The sequence below is a fragment of the Aquarana catesbeiana genome, linkage group LG10 (genome assembly GCF_042186555.1).
Source record: "Aquarana catesbeiana isolate 2022-GZ linkage group LG10, ASM4218655v1, whole genome shotgun sequence".
Taxonomy (NCBI): domain Eukaryota; kingdom Metazoa; phylum Chordata; class Amphibia; order Anura; family Ranidae; genus Aquarana; species Aquarana catesbeiana.
Window position 1 is genome coordinate 4,232,189 of NC_133333.1, and position 11,665 is coordinate 4,243,853.

At 51.8% G+C, this 11,665-nt stretch overlaps 1 protein-coding gene across 1 annotated transcript in view; it reads right to left on the reverse strand.

The window, feature by feature from the left end:
- CROCC (ciliary rootlet coiled-coil, rootletin) overlaps window positions 1-7,209 on the reverse strand; it is a 62,888-nt gene extending 55,679 nt beyond the window's left edge. Inside the window, exon 1 of the mRNA XM_073601507.1 lies at window positions 7,012-7,209. The gene's annotated coding sequence lies outside the window, so the exon portion shown is untranslated. The remainder of the gene's footprint in view (window positions 1-7,011) is intronic.
- Window positions 7,210-11,665: the final 4,456 nt, after the last annotated feature.

Sequence of the window (11,665 nt, forward strand, 5' to 3'; positions counted from 1 at the left end):
TATGTCTAATGGACAGGAAGTGAAGGGAAATCACCCCAATGGGGGGGCATTAGTTTTGATGACAACCAGGGATTATTTCTCACTTCCTGTTTTGGCTATGGGGCAGGAAGTGAAGGAAAATCTCCCCAATGGGGAAACTTGTTCTGGTGAAAGCCAGGGATTCCTATCACTTTGGAGCAATTTCCCCTCACTTTTTTTATGTTTAAGGGGCAGGAAGTGAAGGGAAATCACCCCAATGGGGACACTAGTTCTGGTGACAACCAGCAATTTCCTTACTTTGAAGGGATTTCTTCTCACTTCCTGTTTTGAATATGGGACAGGAAGTGAAGGGAAATCTCCCCAATGGGGACACTCATTCTGGCGACAGCCAGGGATTCCCATTACTTTGGAGCAATTTCCCCCCTCACTTTTTTTTATGTCTAAGGGACAGGAAGTGAAGGGAAATCACCTCAATGGGGACACTAGTTCTGGTGACAACCAGGGATTTCCTTACTTTGAAGGGATTTCTTCTCACTTCCTGTTTTGGATATGGGACAGGAAGTGAGAGGAAATCTCCCCAATGAGGACACCAATGGCGATATAAGATTGCCATTCTGCCCAAACGCTCACAGCTTCCTCATCAGCAGCAGCAAAACTTGTACAAGAAAAGGGGGGGAGGGGAAGGAAAGTGTGCAGCTCTTGCCCAATAAAAAAACTTTATTAAAAAAAGACGAAGACGCTCTAAGCCTTGCACCCGCAGTTTGTTAGAGCCATTGTGCTCTGTACAGAGACCGATGAGGACGACGGAGAGTTGTCACCGGCTGCCATGGTGTCTCTTGCTTTGTCTGTCACACCTGTGCGTTTCTTAGCGTGTTTTCAGAAGCGCACGAATAGCGATTTGACGCGGCTTCCTATGGGCTCTGTTTCACATCTATGCAGTTTACTGAGGGGGCTTTTTTTTGGGGAGAGGTGATGGGAATTTTTATTTTATTTTTTTCCACACAGGACGATGCGTTTTTGGGTCCAAAAATCTTCAATGGAGGCTCATTAAAAATGCACATACGTCCTACATAAAAAACAGAAAAAAACGAAAAAAAAGCACATCAAAAACGTGCTTGAAAATACACAAAAAAATGGGCTGCAAAAACGCACCAAAAATGCATGAAAAGCGCACACACGAATGTCAGCATTATAACGTGTTTTATTGCTCCAGATCCCTGCGCTCCATTTTTGCGCTCGTACTGCTAATGAGAAGTAAAACAAATTATTGGATGATAAATAGCAGAACAATGTAATGTGGATAACATGCGTACCACGTGTGAGGGGCGTGTTCTGCGGTTCTATGCATTCCCATGCACACAGTCCCATTGTTACTATTGGGATGCAGCGGCTGCACGGACACTTCCCAATATGACATCCATGCGGTGCATCCGGGTGAGTTTTTGGGGGAATATATCATTGTAATGGTTAGTCTTCCATACAACCAAAGACCACCATAAGGACCGGCTGCACTCACTATAGAGGGCCAATTCCCCTTCCATAGTAGCTTTCAAAAATTCAAATAAATTTCCCCTTACAGATAACGTCCCGATTGCCCCGGACTAATATCACTGGGAGTGGTCCTGTCAGGGATCTGCCGGGAGAGGGACCTCGGTCAGAGACCTGCCGGGAGAGGGACCTCGGTCACAGACCAGCCGGGAGAGGGACCTCGGTCAGAGACCAGCCGGGAGAGGGACCTCGGTCACAGACCAGCCGGGAGAGGGACCTCGGTCACAGACCAGCCGGGAGAGGGACCTCCGTCACAGACCTGCCGGGAGAGGGACCTCCGTCACAGACCAGCCGGGAGAGGGACCTCGGTCAGAGTCCAGCCGGGAGAGGGACCTCGGTCAGAGTCCAGCCGGGAAAGAGACCTGCCTGAAGAGGGACCTCGGTCAGAGACCTGCCGGGAGAGGGACCTCGATCAGAGACCTGCCGGGAGAGGGACCTCGGTCAGTGACCTGCCGGGAGAGGGACCTCGGTCAGTGACCTGCCGGGAGAGGGACCTCGGTCAGAGACCTGCCGGGAGAGGGACCTCGGTCAGAGACCTGCCGGGAGAGGGACCTCGGTCAGAGACCTGCCGGGAGAGGGACCTCGGTCAGAGACCTGCCGGGAGAGGGACCTCGGTCAGAGACCTGCCAGGAGAGGGACCTCGGACAGTGATCTGCTGGGAGAGGGACCTCAGTCAGTGACCTACTTGGAGAGGGACCTCGGTCAGAGATCTGCCGGGAGAGGGACCTCATCAGAGACCTGCCGGGAGAGGGACCTCGGTCGGAGACCTGCCGGGAGAGGGACCTCGGACAGTGATCTGCCGGGAGAGGGACCTCGGTCGGAGACCTGCCGGGAGAGGGACCTCGGACAGTGATCTGCCGGGAGAGGGACCTCGGACAGTGATCTGCCGGGAGAGGGACCTCGGTCAGTGACCTGCCTGGAGAGGGACCTTGGACAGTGATCTGCCGGGAGAGGGACCTCGGTCAGTGACCTGCCGGGAGAGGGACCTTGGACAGTGATCTGCCGGGAGAGGGACCTCAGTCAGTGACCTGCCGGGAGAGGGACCTCGTCAGAGACCTGCCGGGAGAGGGACCTTGGACAGTGATCTGCCGGGAGAGGGACCTCGGTCAGTGACCTGCCTGGAGAGGGACCTTGGACAGTGATCTGCCGGGAGAGGGACCTCGGTCAGTAATCTGCCGGAGAGGGACCTAGGTCGGAGACCTGCCGGGAGAGGGACCTCGGTCGGAGACCTGCCGGGAGAGGGACCTCAGACAGTGATCTGCCGGGAGAGGGACCTCGGACAGTGATCTGCCGGGAGAGGGACCTCGGTCACAGACCAGCCGGGAGAGGGACCTCGGACAGTGATCTGCCGGGAGAGGGACCTCGGACAGTGATCTGCCGGGAGAGGGACCTCGGTCAGAGACCTGCCGGGAGAGGGACCTCGGTCAGTGATTTGCCGGGAGAGGGACCTCGGTCAGAGACCTGCCGGGAGAGGGACCTCGGACAGTGACCTGCCGGGAGAGGGACCTTGGACAGTGATCTGCCAGGAGAGGGACCTCGGTCAGTAATCTGCCGAGAGAGGGACCTCGGTCAGTAATCTGCCGGGAGAGGGACCTCGGTCAGTAATCTGCCGGGAGAGGGACCTCGGTCAGTAATCTGCCGGGAGAGGGACCTCGGTCGGAGACCTGCCGGGAGAGGGACCTCGGTCGGAGACCTGCCGGGAGAGGGACCTCGGTCGGAGACCTGCCGGGAGAGGGACCTCAGTCGGAGACCTGCCGGGAGAGGGACCTCGGTCGGAGACCTGCCGGGAGAGGGACCTCGGACAGTGATCTGCCGGGAGAGGGACCTCGGACAGTGATCTGCCGGGAGAGGGACCTCGGTCAGTAATCTGCCGGGAGAGGGACCTCGGTCAGTAATCTGCCGGGAGAGGGACCTCGGTCAGTAATCTGCCGGGAGAGGGACCTCGGTCAGTAATCTGCCGGGAGAGGGACCTCGGTCAGTAATCTGCCGGGAGAGGGACCTCGGTCGGAGACCTGCCGGGAGAGGGACCTCAGACAGTGATCTGCCGGGAGAGGGACCTCGGACAGTGAACTGCCGGGAGAGGGACCTCGGACAGTGATCTGCCGGGAGAGGGACCTCGGTCAGTGATCTGCCGGGAGAGGGACCTCGGTCGGAGACCTGCCAGAAGAGGGACCTCGGACAGTGATCTGCCGGGAGAGGGACCTCGGACAGTGATCTGCCGGGAGAGGGACCTCGGTCAGTGATCTGCCGGGAGAGGGACCTCGGTCTGAGACCTGCCAGAAGAGGGACCTCGGACAGTGATCTGCCGGGAGAGGGACCTCGGTCGGAGACCTGCTGGGAGAGGGACATCAGCCAATGATCTGGTTACATAAATCCATTTAGATTCTTCTTTATTTAGAAGTCCCTGTAATCTGAAGTGCATTCTGGGTAGGAGCGCTCGCTAATGGAGCGACATCGCCATAAGTGCACAATGGTCTCCAGACAGTTACTTGTGTTTGCAAACAAAGTGGAATTAATCTGATCAAAGCAGGCTTATCCTCTCCCATCTACCTGGTGGTTACTATTTGCCCTGGCAGGGAATGAATGTACGGCACAATCTCTGGTCATGTCCTCCCTGTGCTCCCCATCCTCTCTTCCCTGCACTGCCCCCGGGCTGTATGTGAATGCAAACTGACTAAAGCCAGAGGAGGTGACTGTCACTGCAGTTTGCCTCATTCATAAGATATAAACCCAAATTAGATTTAGTATCCTTTATTTTCCATTGTTTAATGCATCTCAGTGCTACTGGTCTCCTGCAGCCTATTTGCAGCCACTTCGTGTATACATGCACTCTCTAGTATGGCCGTTCTCAGGGCGGGTTTCCTAATGGTGACAACAGTTTGCTATGTCTGTGAGATGTGTGCTGGCGCAGCCACTTGTAGTCTCTGTTGGAAGCCCGTGTGACAACGCAGGAGACAGGGACAGACCAAGTGGTCCATTGAGTATTGCGCCATTTTTTTGTTTCCCCCTTTTCTTTAAAGTTGTTCTAAAGCCTCAAGGTTTTGCATTCTATCCATAAAGGATATGTAAAGGTTCGGTTTAAACAACAAAAAAAAACCAAACATGTCATACTTACCTCCTCTGTGCAGTGGCCCCTGATCCTCCTCTTCTGGGGTCCCTCAGCGGCGCTCCTGGCTCCTCCTCTTCTGGGGTCCCTCAGCGGCGCTCCTGGCTCCTCCTCTTCTGGGGTCCCTCGGCGGCGCTCCTGGCTCCTCCTAATCTGGGGTCCCTCGGCGGTGCTACTGCCTCCTCCTCTTCTGGGGTCCCTCGGCAGCGCTCCTGGCTCCTCCTCTTCTGGGGTCCCTCGGCAGCGCTCCTGGCTCCTCCTCTTCTGGGGTCCCTACGCGGCGCTCCTGGCTCCTCCTCTTTTGGGGTCCCTACGCGGCGCTCCTGGCTCCTCCTCTTTTGGGGTCCCTCGGCGGTGCTCCTGGCTCCTCCTCTTCTGGGGTCCCTCGGCGACGCTCCTGGCTCCTCCTCTTCTGGGGTCCCTCAGCGGTGCTCCTGGCTCCTCCTCTTCTGGGGTCCCTCGGCGGTGCTCCTGGCTCCTCCTCTTCTGGGGTCCCTCGGCGACGCTCCTGGCTCCTCCTCTTCTGGGGTACCTCAGCGGTGCTCCTGGCTCCTCCTCTTCTGAGGTACCTCAGCAGCGCTCCTGGCTCCTCCTCTTCTCGAATGCCCCATTGGAGAGCCGCTCTCCCTCGGGGGCACTCCCGTGTCCTGCTGCTCGTCCATTGGCACAGACAGCAGGACTCAGTCCCGCCCCCTGTCTCCCGTATCATTGGATTTGATCGACAGCAGCTAGAGCCAATGGCTGCGCTGCTATCAATCTGTTCAATTAGGACCAGAGACACCGACTAGAGCGCATGTGCTCACCCCCGTTGCTGGAAAGACCGGGTTCAGGTAGGTAGAAGGGTGGTCTGGGGTGGGGGGTGCTGCATCACAGAAGGTTTTTCACCTTAATGCATAGAATGCAAACCTCGAGGGGTTACAACCCCTTTAAGGTGAAAAACCTTCTGTGCTTCACCCCCCCCCTTTTTTTTTTTTTTGACATGGGGGCGGGGCCGAGTCCCATTGTCTGTGCCAATGGACGCAGCAGCGGGACTCAAGAGCGAGCCCACATGGGTGTCCCCAGGAAAAAGCGGCTTTCCGTGGGGGGGCACCCGATGAGGGAGGGGCCTGGAGCACCGCTGGGGGACGCCAGAAAAAGAAGATCAGGTCCGCTCTGTGCAAAACACTTACAGAACAGGTAAGTATAGGCATGTTTGTTATTTAAAAAATAAGGCCGGACGCCGCAGACTAGGCCGAAGCCGCGGCCTCCGCCTCAGGACCAGCGCGGTGTCCAAAAAAAAAAAAAAAAAAACTCGATTTGAATCGTGAATCTGGTTTTTTTTTTTTTTTAAATCGCAGATTTTTTTTTTTTTTAGAAAATCGCCCAGCTCTAGCTCCCCCCTCCCTTCAATCATTTGTAGCCAAGCCATGGAGGTTAACGCTGAACGAATGTTGCTGGGGCGAGCCGGACGCAGACATGAAATGTGGCTCCAAATTACGGAGCCGTAAAATTAGCGAGCACACGGTCGAATTTTCGAAAGAATTTTCTTTTGAAAATCAGAAAATTTGTGCGTTGTGTGATCCGATGGCGCCACCATGGATTTCGAAATTCGGCCAACCGAGCTTTTCAATCTCACCTCCATGTTGCTACAGAAAAGAATTTTCGTGGCCGGGAATCTTCTTTTCTTTCCAGGAATTTTCTTTTCTTGCACATTTCTTTTTCGATTACATTTCTCGCACGAGTCTCCCATCATTGATTATAAAATCGTTCTTTTTTCAAAAAATGTCCATGTCCGATTACTCAAATTTGATTGCCGCCCGAAAATCGGCTGTCGCTGTGGCCCCACTAATGGTGCGAAATACAAAACGAAATGTCGACCCGTGTATGGCCTGCCTAAGGCTGGCCATACATACATTATACAATTTTCTTATTCAATTTCCTTTAGATTTACCTTCAGCTATGTAGTGTAAGGGTATGCACTGCCCAATTGCATACAAATCGAAAGTGTTTAGATGTGACCTTCTATTATATGGTTTTGGTAAATGTAAAAAAAAAAAAAAAAAAAATTGTATGATGTATGGCCTGCCTTGAGATTTCATAGAAAATAACGGAATTCCTTTACCAGAAATGCTATAACTTAAAAAAAAAAAAAAAAAAAAAAAGGAAGAAGAGGTTTACTGCAAGTAAATCGCCGCCCGATATGACCCTATTCCCCCCCCCCTTTTTCATTCCTCTTGAAGAACTACAAGTCCCAGCATGCCGTCTGGCTCAGTGCCCAGGCTGGGAATTGTAGTTCCTCTGCAGCCGCAACAAGGTGTGAATAAAGCTGCAGCCCTGCTCACATGGCTGGGATGTTTTGCAGGGGCTGGCTGCTATTTGAGCAGCAGTGTAAAGCTCACCTGTCTAACGGAGATCTCCCAAGGCGGCTCCTCGCTGATCGAAGGATTCTGGAAAGCTGGCCGAGTCGCTTTTTTTTTTTTTTTCCTCCCCAGGTGAGCGAGATCCCCGCCTCCCAATTACAGGACTTTTGTTCTGGTTACCAGGTAGGGGGAGGCCGGCCAGGCGGAGACGTGCTGTAATCCTGTGGCTGGGGCCTCGCTGCCCATCGTTAAGCTTATTAACATAGAAGCCTCTATAGCTGGTAAACACAACAATCAGCAGCACACAAATGTCCGTTTGCAGGGGGTGGAGGGAGTTGCCAAGGAAGAAACTCATTCAATAAAAGTCACTTTGTGTTTGCATGCAGGAAAGTTTACAATGATAAGTCCTATCCATGACAGCAAGGACAAAAAAAAAAAAAAGAAAAAGGCGGTGCGCCGTATTATGTGCGGCGTGCGATCAAAGAGTGCGCAATTGTCACCGACACCCAGTCCCCTGCTGAGTTGAGGAGAGCAAAGGAAATAACTAATCCGGAAGAAACAAGTACAGTAAAACCTTGGATTGCGAGAATAATTTGTTCCGGAAACATACTTGTAATCCAAGACACTTGTATATCAAAGCGAATTTCCCCATAAGAAATAATGGAAACTCAGATGATTTGTTGCACATCCATTTATTTATAAATCCCTCAGTTTATAGTCCATATAAAAAGATTATAGCGATGTGATTGGTTGCGTAACCATAAAATGTCCATCTTTAAATGGAATCCTCCACAAGGGGATTAGAAGAAAAATCCAGCAGGAGCTCCAGAGTATAATAGAGAAGAGAGGAGACTCTAAGTGTAGCAATATGTTGCTAATTGTTTTACCTTTGTTAAATGTAACAATATTGCTACACTTAGAGGCGCCTCTCTTCTCTTTTATACTCAGTTGTGACGCTACTTGTATATCAAGACAAAATTTATTTAAAAATGTTGCTCGTCTTGCAAAACGCTCTCAAACCGTGTTACTCTCAAACCAAGGTTTTACTGTGTACAGAATATATATTACGTACCTCACACACGAACTACTACAAGAGGCGATTTAGGCTGCATTCACAGTTGTGCGTTCTGAAAAAAACACGGTGCCGAATTGCGCATGACTTGAAACGCAGCAAACACGCGCGCCCAATGCGCTTGCAGTGCAGAGCCCCAAACGCGGTGCAATTGTGGCATGGGTGTCATAAAACGCGCTTGGCTCGGTGCCAAAATTTGGTACATGAGCTCCTTTGGCGCGTTTTTTTTTTTTTTCCACGTGACAGGCAGGCCAATCGAGTCACTGGCTTACCATGCTAAAAACGTGACGCGTTGCTTCGCATTTTTCAGCTTTCGGCGCTGTCGCACTTTGAATGACAATTGCACGGTCAAGCTACACTGTACCCAGATTAAATTTGTATCATTTTCTTCACACAAATAGAGATTTTTTTGGTGGTATTTAATCACTGCTGGGTTTTTTACAAAAAATAAATTAATTAATTAAAAAGGCCAAAAAAAAAAGGTGAAAAAAAATGTACTACTTAGTTTGTCAGTAAATTTTGTAATCAAGTAATTTTTTTCCTTCACTGATTACGTGGCACTGATGAGGAGGCACTAATATGCCGCACTTTTGGGCACTGTTAGGTGGCACTGATGGGCGGCACGGATAGGCAGTACTTATGGGCACTGATGGGCATTGTTGGGTGGCACTGGACAGCAGTGATGGGCAGCACTGATAGGCGGGACAGATAGCCAGCACGGACTGGTATCACTAATGGGCACTGTTTGGTGGCACTTGTGGGCAGTGGTGGGCACTGATCGCTGGCACTGATTTGTGGCACTGGTGTCGCTATTGTAATCAGGGCACTGATTACACGTGTAGATGTCTCCTGTGAGGGAATGCCGCTGATCAACTCTCCTCGCCACACACACTGTCAGTGTGAGGCGAGGAGCGCCGATTACCGGCATCTCCATGTTTACATGTGACCAGCTGTGATTGGACACAGCCGATCACATGGTTAAGGAGCTGCAGACGCAGCTCTTTACAGAGATCGGGGTCGCACCATGTCCTAGCAACACAGAGCGGCCACAATGGGCGCGCGAGACGGCGTCCCAGAACAAGAGCCACACCACCCCGCCATTATGTGATGGCGGGGCAGAAAACAACTAGTTAAACAGCACAGTGCTTGTGCTGTGTAATCAGCCCCCCCCCCTCCCGCCACTATTAGTAAAATAAAAAATTCGAAATGGTCCCTTCCGGCCCCTCTATTTTATCCTGGTATAGCACACTGCATTAGTCTTTTATAAAAAAAAAAAAGGAAACAAGGGTCACATGACTCGCAGCCGGTCTCCAGGGCTACTGAAAGAGAGGCTGAGCAGTGGCCACGTGATCTGCCCGGCTGATGTCAGAGATCTCGGCCCCTCCTGCAGAAGCCATATATAGGATGTATACAGCGGTCGCGAGTCATGTGACCGGCCTGAAGCTCGTTTTAAATCGGTATTTACAACGCTCGTTTGCTCTAATAGAGGGTCTGCCGGCAGTGTTTGTGGTATACTGGTTAACAAACACTTGAACAATATCTACAGAATAGAAGCAGGTGAGTTCAGATCATTGCCCTTATTTATCTTCATTCAGTAGTTAGCGGGGAATCCTGCTGACAGCTGATGAGTCATCGGTTGCTAAGGACCTGGCGGCTGCCCGCTCCTTCACAACCCGCTATTCACTGCTAAAAATGCGAATAAGAATTTATTTTTTTTTTTAATACATTTTGCATTTAGTTTTGGGCACAGATGAGAAGGGTTAGAAGCCCTGTAAGTTTTTATTTCTGCTGTGTTCCCTCTGTAGCGCTCCACTCTCTCCGATGTGATTCAAAAATCACCAGGAACAGAGGGGAAATCTTCGCATGGGGACACCTGTTCTGGTAAGGGGAGATTTTCCACTCACTTCCTCTCTGGGGCAGAAAGTGAAATCCCCACCCACAGGAAGAAAAAAAAAATGGCTTTTTAAAACAATGAAATCTGCAATTCCATGCAGAATCGCCCCGCAGTGTTCTAATGTAGAGTCATCCCAACGTCAGATCATCTGCGATTCCTACCAATCACCTACAAAAGCATTGATGGAGCTGCTGGTGTCACCGACTTCCTGAAAATGTTAAAGAATAAAGAAACTGAAAGAAAAAAAAAAAAAAAAAAAGAGATAAACTGAGTCTGGTGAAGCCGCTTGGTCAGTAAGGTGAAGAATGGGGAAAAACTGGATCCTGAACACCGAGCTTCACATTCCATACTTGTATCCGCTGCTGGATGCAAAGTATGGCAGATGGAAGCTGATAAGATTAACTCCCAACAGAATCTCTGGAGCATTTTACTGACAGTTCCTCTGTGCTGAGTTCCCGGGTCTGTACACCCGCTGTGCCCATTATGAGGGGTTCCCACCATCCCTGTGCTGAGTTCTCAGGTCTGTACACCCGCTGTGCCCATTATGAGGGGTTCCCACCATCCCTGTGCTGAGTTCCCGGGTCTGTACACCCGCTGTGCCCATTATGAGGGGTTCTCACCATCCCTGTGCTGAGTTCCCGGGTCTGTACACCCGCTGTGCCCATTATGAGAGGTTCCCACCATCCCTGTGCTGAGTTCCCGGGTCTGTACACCCGCTGTGCCCATTATGAGGGGTTCTCACCATCCCTGTGCTGAGTTCCTGGGTCTGTACACCCGCTGTGCCCATTATGAGGGGTTTCCACCATCCCTGTGCTGAGTTCCCGGGTCTGTACACCCGCTGTGCCCATTATGAGGGGTTCTCACCATCCCTGTGCCGAGTTCCCGGGTCTGTACACCCGATGTGTCCATTATGAGGGGTTCTCACCATCCCTGTGCCGAGTTCCCGGGTCTGTACACCCGCTGTGCCCATTATGAGGGGTTCTCACCATCCCTGTGCCGAGTTCCCGGGTCTGTACACCCGCTGTGCCCATTATGAGGGGTTCCCACCATCCCTGTGCCAAGTTCCCGGGTCTGTACACCCGCTGTGCCCATTATGAGGGGTTCCCACCATCCCTGTGCTGAGTTCCCAGGTCTGTACCCATGTGGGGTTCCCCACCATTCCCTTTTAACAACCTGGCAAGTATAGAGAAATGATCATTCTGCCAGAAATGCATTCAGCTTCTAAAGGCTCATAACATGTGAGGTTGGGGGCGGTAAAACCCCCGACCTGAACGCTTACATACAGCTGCCCAGAGCTGTACACATGCAAGCAAAGCGGGCAGTGCCGCTGCCGAACACGACTACCGCAGTTCTGTGGTGCCGCAGCCACATGTGATTGGGGCACAGCAGTAATTATCAGGTTAAATCAGGTGGTCAGGAGGTGACATATCACCATCTCACCGCCTATCAAACACCACAGCAGTCGGAGCATCAATCACTTTTCAGAGGAGCGGCAGTGAATGAGCCCAAAGTCCTATTGTGGACTGGTAACACACAGCACTTCTATGGACCGAGCGGTGTCAGCCCTGACCAGCGTCTTTTGATGCAACTACTCAGCCATGCCTACTCTCAGATCTCTACCTGGCTCATTCCCCCCCAACGCCACTTCCCCCAACTCTGGCCATTACCAACAGTTTTCACCCCTCCCCCCACCCACTAGAGTCCTCCATTCTGCCAAAGTCCCCTCC